An 8851-nucleotide genomic window follows, 5' to 3' on the forward strand; every position below is an offset into this window, starting at 1 on the left:
AATTAAAAGAAACCAAGCTAGGTTTGTATTTGCATTGATCCTTATGCTGAAAACAATGTACTCAGACTTGGTTCATCACAGAGATCATTTCTCAGTTTAACCTCTTTCCCAGTGGGAGAGTCCAGTGGTTTGATGAGTATGATTAGAGATGCAGGAATGGTTCCATTTAGATCAGTGGGACATCTCAAGTTGATGTATAACTAAGCACATACAGAAATGTTTGCGGAAAAAGACCTTGCATCTGAAATGTTTTGTTGTGCTCAGTCAGTACTGGGGAAGAATGCGAGGGACTGTTACTTACTTTTCCAGACAGGAGGACAGAGTTTTGTTGTCTCCTCTCCGCTGTACTTTGTGGTGAGATCTTAAAGTCAGAAGAGACCACCATGGTCCACACCAGGTACAGAACATCACCTGTTAGTAATGACACATCATTAAAACCAAAAGAAGCCGATCTAGATTTTAATTTTCGCTAACATTCACACTGAAAATATTTGGTCAGTTTTACTTTATCACAGAGTCTGATTTCAACAACCAAAACATACCTTTTGTAAAGTTAGCCTATGTTTTACTGAAGACTGCAGCAGTAGAAAACTTCCCCCCTCACCTATTAATACTCTCCTAAAGTTGCATTGTCGTCATTGCTGTGAAGAGGTCATTTTATCAGCTTCAAAAGGTACAACTTCCAACTGCTGCATATAGTGGCTATGACACTAGTTACACATGTTCACAGGGCCTGTGCTACCTCTCTTACTCACAGCTCAACAGTGGGAGTCTCTAGGGTATTTCAAGAGCTTCTTCACATGGTGAAGAGAGTTGCAGCACAGCATGTTCCCCAGTGATTGTCTGAAAAAAGGAGGAGCAGGTATGGCTAGCTTTCTGCCTGTAGCATCTCCTGGTGCTTGAGGGAAACTGAAAAGCAGAAGCCGGTATTGATGCAGTGGTGGCAGTGCTCCGAGGTAGGGCCAGTGCTTTCCTTTCAGTTTGCAAACCAACAGCGTTGTTGATCTGATGAGTAAGTGTTACCCCGTGGCACTTGCTTCATAAATATTCAATAGTTGTTAATTACAAGAAAAAAATGGAGCTGCTGGCTTGGGGGTGGGTGCCGAGACATCACTAAACCGGTGCTTTTTCCCATGAAGGCAGTAAAGCGGAGTAAGTGCCTTTCTCTGGCTGAGTGCATGAAAAAAAGCAAAGAGGTTTTTCAGAGTCATTCAAGGTAGGTCCTGTTTTTCATAAAATGTTTAATTTAACAGTGACCTAGTTTTACAACAGCTTTCAGTGTCTTGGCTTTTCTTATCTCCCGTGTCTTAGCCTACATCATTAGAACAACAGAGCAATAGGCTTTACAGACTTTGTTAAAGCAAACTAAATAAGAACTTAGCTGGTGGATTAATTTTTCTCTCCTGATTTGTTCCAGGCAGTCATTATGACACAGTTTCTTTGTAGTTTTAAAGAGATTTAAGGCACATCTTTTATGGCACATACTGTAGATTTTTTGAAAAATGTCAGCTCGAAGCCCTTTGCTTACTTCATGGTACATTTCTGAGTATCAGGATGTAGCAGCAGTCTTGAATTCCTCAGCCTTTTTACAGAAGGATCCTTTGTTTTGTAAACATTCAATTAACTGTGTGGAATTGGTGGCTAGATTGACTAGCAAATTTGGAAGTTTACAAGGAGTACAGACTCACACTAGCATTCAGCACAAGCAAGTTATGGAATGTCGTTAATTTTGCTTGCCTTATTTCACCTACCAGAAGGAAAAATTCTTCTGCATCTTGTCATTGTGACGAATAACTGGCAGGTCAAGTGATGTTTGCCCTCTCCTTTGCTGTACGCTACATACAGTACTCTCAACTACTGTTTCATGGTAGCCCTCTGATTCCTAGCTTGTCTTTATGGAAGTATACTTTAAAAACTCCTAATACACTATTGTGTGTGCTATGCTCCATATGGATTCAGCAGAAAAAAAAAGGAGCAATTAGAAAAATGGTTGATTTCAACCATGCAGCCCCAAAACACAGTAGGTCTGCAGAAAGATGGCTCTTCCTGCAACCTCTGTCTCAGAGACGCTCAGGAAATTTTATCACTGGAGAGTCAAGTATGGGGAGCCTCGCTGTGCTGAGTCCTTCCTGCACACCCTTCTGTGGAGGGAAAGCCAGCACAGGAGATGCTGCTGCATCTGCCAGGCTTATATGAGTGTGAGTGCTTTCTCTAGAGGGAGAATTCTCCCATGGGGATCTCAGCTCACCAGAGGTTTCCATTGATCCACATTAACATGTTTTGCAGAAATTGAATGTGTCAGGCTGAAGAACACAGGTAATGTATACTGGCAGTTTCTGAGCCGTGATTTAAACAGCATCAAGACAAATGTATACTTCTACATCTTCAAGGATCATGAAAACTAAGAGAGCAAAGACAACTTAATAGGAACCATTCAGAGCCAGCATCTACTGGCCTTGTTGAGCTTCACTGAACTCCTCCTTTTGTGCAAAGGGATTTCAGCTGTCTTTGCAAACAAGAAATTTGTGTCAGCTCTAATGCTTCTTAAATTTTGCGTGACTTCTGACAAACTTCTCAGCGACTTGTTATCCTCAGAAAAGAAAACACAGTGATGAATTTCAGGCATGGAGGAACTTGTGCCTCGAATCTAAGGAAATCACAAACCCAAAAGTATTGAGAATAATTTTTCTGTATAAAGCTAAAAATATCAGAACAGCATTAGTAACAGCCCCTCTGTTCAATTTTACCAACAAAGAGCACTGTGGGAAAGCAAAATTCACAGTCTTTGCAAATACACCTGGGGCAGTCTAGAAGACCTTGTTTGCTGAAAGTATTAAACAGAGGTTTGTGTGAGAAGCTTTGCCTCATATTGTCTTACCTGGAGTCCCAAAATGGACCAAGAGCAATACAGCTAATCAGGAGGGGAAGGATTCCGTTTCCTCAGTATTCTGGTTCTTGCTCAAGCATAGCAGCTGCATCCTTTTCTCTCCTGCCTTGGAAATCTCATATCTGAACAAATCAGAGCACTGACTGAATGAGGAGATTAGCACAGTCTCATTCTTTCCAGTGTTAAAGGCTGGTCTTTAGAGGGGATTTTAGCTTTTTCTCTAACAGCTAGGAATCTGCTAAGATCTCTCCACCTGTTCTTTCAGTTCATCAGGAGATCGGTTCCTTAACATCTAACAATGTTTCTTCTTTTCTGTCCTTTAGTCAAGAACAGCCTTCTGCCTAGATTCCATACATCTGATCTGAACTTGTAGATTTTTCCCAGACCAAGTAGAGCCTCCACTTCTGCCATGTTGAGTGCCTAAATATTATGAACGCTCGCAGCACTGAGTGGCAGAAGTGTGTGAATTCCCATAGAATTAATTCTTTCTCCAGTCGGTCTTTACCTGCTGGACTGGAAAAGGTGCACAAGGAATACTTTCTTTGAATAAATCACAACATCCTTGGCTGTTTTCTTCTGCAATACTGCAAAAGTTTCCTTTGGGCTTTTTTCTGTTTGAAATAGGTTTTATGATGATTAATTACATAAGCTGTGATGGGAGCTGCTGCGCAGTGGGAATGAGGAGCCTGAAGTGTGGAGGAAGGCATGAAACGTGTTTAAAAAAACCCTTTCAACTAGCAAGATACAGTATGTGCCTTTCATAGCCCTCATCATGCTGTCTGTATGCTATATCCCCCTCTCACTACTATTTATCTGTGTCTTATTAAACTGTGCCTTTGTCACAGCAGAAACTATATCATCTCCTGCTTTTGAAAAAGTATTTAACATATGGAAGAAACTGCAAACATCACCATAAAACATGTTTCTTTTCTGTACTTGGATGATTTATAGTACCCACCAACACAGTTCAAGTATCGAAACGCATGTCTGTGTCTTTGTGTATCTATATATATTCACTTTGTGTACACACACATTTTTATGTATAAAATCTTTTCTCTAATAGTTACAAAAAATTTGCAGGGTGTTGATAATTTATCTAAATCACATGGTGCCATTCCTCCCTCTTTGGCTAATTTATGTAGCTAAACATCACAGTGCATTTTCTGGTTTTGGCAGGGGAGTTTAACATTTGACATTTGCTTTTGGTGAATATTCAGTTACTTAATTTTGGTTTTTGTTTTTTTCTACAAGCAGCAGTAAAGCCTGAGCAGTCAAACGTTTCTACATTTTCAATAAGAAGAGTCCTTAAAACTCACTTTCAAATTTAAGTAACTATTAATGGATTACTTTTCAATTATTGTTCCAGCTTGTCTGCTGCTGAGAAAGTACTGCACATGGAGGAGATCTGGCTGAGTGGGGGTCAGCTGTGCAGCAATCACTAAAATGAGTGGGAAGTGGGAGGCAGAAGGACTCAAAAAACAGTTATTAGCCTAGGAAACCTGATTTTTCTAGGCTCTCACTAAAGATGGTGGGTAGAGACAGCTGGAGATTCAAAGCTGGAGCATAACCTCAGATGCTCAGAGCTGTGCCAGAAGGAATCTTTCTTTCTCTGACCTAGTGCAAGAAGACCATAAGAAGGTTTGCCTCACTGGACTGCAGTCAACCTTCTCCAGCTTTGTGAATCCCCCTTGCCTACAATGCCAGGAATCCAGATGCCAGTTTTCCAAATCTCAGCAGAGTGAAATGTGAGATGGGTCCCAGGGCTCAGTTTTGGTCTTGTCTTCCACCTCTCCAGCCAGAAGAACTCCACCAGCAGTCATCTCCTTGAAACACACTCCTTCCTTCAATACTCAGCCTGCTAAGCTATGACAATGAAGGGACTGATACAGCCCGATTCATTTACAACACATTTCAAACTGTTCTGCTCTCTTAAACTAGAATGTGAGAACAACACTCTTGTACAATGCATAATTCAAGATAACGCATAGGGCCTATTTTAAAAAGCATGGGTTTAATTTTTTTTTTCCCCTAATTATCCAAGAAACTGCTTCAAGTCTGCATCACCTTTAACAACTCCGCAAATCTTTTAAAGATATAATACACTTAATGTCAGGATCTCAAAGAGCATTATAAGTGCTAATGAAGCAGTGATCCCTCAAATTCACTTGCAGGTAAGTAACTATGACAGGTGTAGTTGAAATTCTGCCATTTTTCAACTGCTTGGGCTGAAACATTTAATTTTATGTATCAGCACAAGGCTGGCTTCTTAGTTTCTATCTTTTTTTTTTTTTTTTACTGTTTTGGCAAAATCAGTTTAACTGGCTCCAAGGAGATTTGGTGAAAAAAGGCTTCTGCCCATGTTAAATATATTCATATAACTGAATATGCCCATGTTTTGAGGCTATTGTTAAAAATGTATCTGGGAGATGGGCCTTGGTGACAAGGATATGCCATTCTGTGAAAATCTGCCCAAATTTTGACAAGTTACAAATTCTGAAATTTTCAACTTGTTCCTGCTTACATTCTTAGAGATTGAAGGCTAAATTCCCCAGAATCTGATTGCAGTGATGCATATTCAGAGTAGTATAGTTAATTTTAACTAAACATGTAAATTACTGGGGGGGGGGGGGGGGGGAGGAAGGAAGGGGGGTCTGCTTCTTGTTATCAAATTGTAGCACAGAAGACTGAAAATCACTGAGTCTGGCCCTCTGCTCAAGGTAGGCTCAGCTATGCCTAAACTAATCCTGACAAATTCTTAAAGACATTCAGTGCTAGAGATGCCATAGACGTTCCATGAAATTTATTCTAGTGTTTAGTGAAACACTATCTGTACAAAGTTTCACCCTAATATTGAAGATGAATCTCTCTTGTTAAAATTGGAACCCATGATTTCTTGTCCTCCATCACAGATGTAGAAAGCAGATTATCACTGTTCTCTTTGGAGCAGAATTTCATGGGTTTTAACACTTTTAGCCATTTTTCTGTATGGGATTAGACATCATCAATTTTCTTTCCTTACAGCTTGTTTTTTCAATGTCTCACCATTCTGACTGCCCTCTTCAGGACTATCTCCAGCGGCTCCACATTTTTCTTGTGTCCACACCTCTCTCGCTGCTGCCTTACCAGTGCCCAGCAGAGCACTCTGTGCCTGCGCACACAGCCCAGGGTGGCATTCCCTTTTTTTGCACCAGCCCAGCATTGTTGCCTCCTGTTCAATTTGCGGTCTAGGACGCCTGCTAAATATTTTCCCACAGAATTGCTGTGAGAACAGCTCTTTGCTGTCCTGTGTTTCTGCAGTTCCTCATTCCTGTCTAAATGTAGCTCTTACTCATATTGAATGCTACCCACATTTTTCAGATCATATCTGCAATTTATCAAGATCACTGAATTTTAATCCTGGCTTCTAACGTACTTGCGGTCCCTTGCTGCTTGAAATTATCTGCAAATTTAATAATGATTCTCCTTGTGTCATCATCCAGCTCATTAATGAATTTAATGAATACTACCAGACCTAGAACAATCCTCTGTGGAACTTCATGAAACTCATCCTTACATTTTGACAATGAAATATCCATAACTGCTGTTAGAGTATGGTCTGCTAATTCAACTCAACGTCATGTTTTCAGCACAAATGTTTACAAGTCCACAACTTACCTTCTACAAAATAGTTGTTTAAAACTCATTCTTTTTTTTTTTTTTCTTTTTGCCAGGAAATTATTTTATTAAGATATTAATGAGACTCAGACCTCAAAGGGGATTGAGCAGAGGTGAAGCAAATTTCATGTTTCATTCAAATACTTAATTGTGGGAAATATCTTGATGTGCACTTTTATTAGCATTCAGGAAAGGCAGTCACTCTTTAGATATTGCCTGTCTGTCACTGTCCTCCCTTCCAAAAGTTTCCCAGATTTTAGCTCAGCAGCTCATGTCAATAACGCACAGGAAAGCATAAATACTGAAACATGGAGAAAGGAAGTCCTTAATACTCAATTGGACCACCTCGCTTTGAGTAAAATGTTCGCATTTGCACTGACTTAGAGACCTTACGCTACAGTTTTCCTCCTTTGAACCCCATATTGTGCAAAGGAATAATACCCTCCGTGACAGTTAGAACATATTTAGAAAAGGCCCACAGATCAGCTCATGTGGCTGTGAGCTATAATCTACCCACACATGCTAAAAAAACAGAGCTCTTTTCACTCTGTTATAATCAGCTGGTCCTCCTCATCCTTTCAGAACATGAAGCAAAGTGTCTCTTCCTAGATCCGCAACTATTCAGTTTTTGGAATGATCAGGAAAACACAAAAGTAATTCCAGAGTCTCTCCCTCTCAGGTGGGCTAAATCTTCCTTTTTTCTGCATGTCTGATGTGTGGACTTTCCAAAAATGAATAGTTCTAAGTAAAATACCAAGAATCAAAAGTGTACCAACCACCTTTGAAGATCTAGCCTAGCTGGGAGCTCAAACATCACCTTGAAATGACAGCCAAGCTTCTGTTCTTTATTAGATCTCATGTTTTTGGTTTGCTTTGTAGCTCTGAAAGCTCTCAATGAAGAGGAAACTTCTACTGTTCTGTCCACATCTTCAAGGAGCTGCCTGTTCACCCAGTGCCACCCTTGTATATGTAGCCTCCAACAACCAGTCCAGCCCACCAGTCCGCTGGGGTGAGGAGCACAAGGTCAGTATACAACTGATCTAACAGGTACCTCCTATCAAAATGCTCTCTCTTCACCCAGGTCCTGGCCACACATTCCCCACACTTCCATAAGATCAATCCGGTGGCCACAGGACAGGTTGATTTGGCTGGCAGATCTAATGGAAAACAAAGGCAACAAATGAAGCCTACTCTGCAGCTGGAACTGGGGAGCAAGACTGCCTGTTTCAAAGGCTATTAGTTTTTAAGTTAATTTTAGATGCAACAGAAAGCGTTACTTCCACCTGCTCTCTGCAATTTATCTCCTTCCCACCCTCTAGCCTCCATGCATAAGCCCCTGTTCGCATGTTTTTTGTTATCTGTTTTTAATTATTTTCAGCATCTTTCATTTTTAATCTATGATTTAAAATCCTATGCTCCATTGCAAAACCCAGCCACAGCTCTTCCCTAACTGCATCTTTTTAAAAACAGATGCACTTTTTTGGTCTTTGCTAGACCAGTGTGTATGTTAATCTTCCAGTCAATTTCACAGTAATTTAGATTATCAAAATTAATTCCAAACAAAGCTAAAAATACTCTGCTTATTCTCCAGCTCAGCCTTGAAGAACCATGTTATCTGATGGGGATGGTGCAAGGACACAGGCAGTAAGATTGCTCTCCTACACTAAGTGACTGATTCACCTTATGACCTCTGCCAGGCAAAAAGGTAGGTCCTCCTCCAAGACGGTGTCCCAGACTTCCTCTGTAGTCACCAAGGGGCAAGTAATTTGTTTTCGGTACAGGTTTGATGATGGGATATGTTGCCCTCTAGAGTTGTCACCCTCTCTTCTCTCCTTTGGGGAGAGCCAGGACAACCAGCTCAGACCAGCTGTTAAAGGGTGGGAGCTGGGGGAGAGGAAACTCAGCTAATGGATTTTAGTCAGAAGGCACCAGTTTCTGCAAAGCACTTTGAACTCTTGTGGAAGTTTTGGACAAACCATTAGCCTCCAGGATTGTTTCCTAAACCCGAGGAGAAACCAAGTGTAAAAAAAGTGGACTGAACCATGACACACTTAATTTTGCAGGGGGCTTAATGATTCTTTCTGACATTGAATGACCTAGCTTTTTATGTATTTTTAAAGCAAAAATGCAAAACTAGCCTATTATTGCAACATCCTTATAGATGGCATGTATGAGATCTGAGGAAATCCAAGGTTTCTAGCTTTGCAGCCACAGTTGAAATGAGATCATGAGACCAGCAATTCAATGCATAACAGTTTTCATACACAGCAACGCAAACTACTACACTAGGAAAAAATAGGACCAGCTTCA

The 8851-nt window shown here is 40.6% G+C and overlaps 1 long non-coding RNA gene across 1 annotated transcript; it reads left to right on the plus strand.

Moving 5' to 3' along the window:
* The first annotated feature begins 4895 nt into the window (after positions 1 to 4895).
* On the plus strand, positions 4896 to 8229 carry LOC116959570. The gene is made up of 3 exons (XR_004405945.2): positions 4896 to 5058; positions 7421 to 7564; positions 8133 to 8229. It is a non-coding gene; the product is annotated as an uncharacterized LOC116959570 (long non-coding RNA).
* Positions 8230 to 8851: the final 622 nt, after the last annotated feature.

The sequence above is a fragment of the Tyto alba genome, unplaced genomic scaffold (genome assembly GCF_018691265.1).
Source record: "Tyto alba isolate M040663 unplaced genomic scaffold, T.alba_DEE_v4.0 Super-Scaffold_18, whole genome shotgun sequence".
Classification (NCBI taxonomy): Eukaryota; Metazoa; Chordata; class Aves; order Strigiformes; family Tytonidae; genus Tyto; species Tyto alba.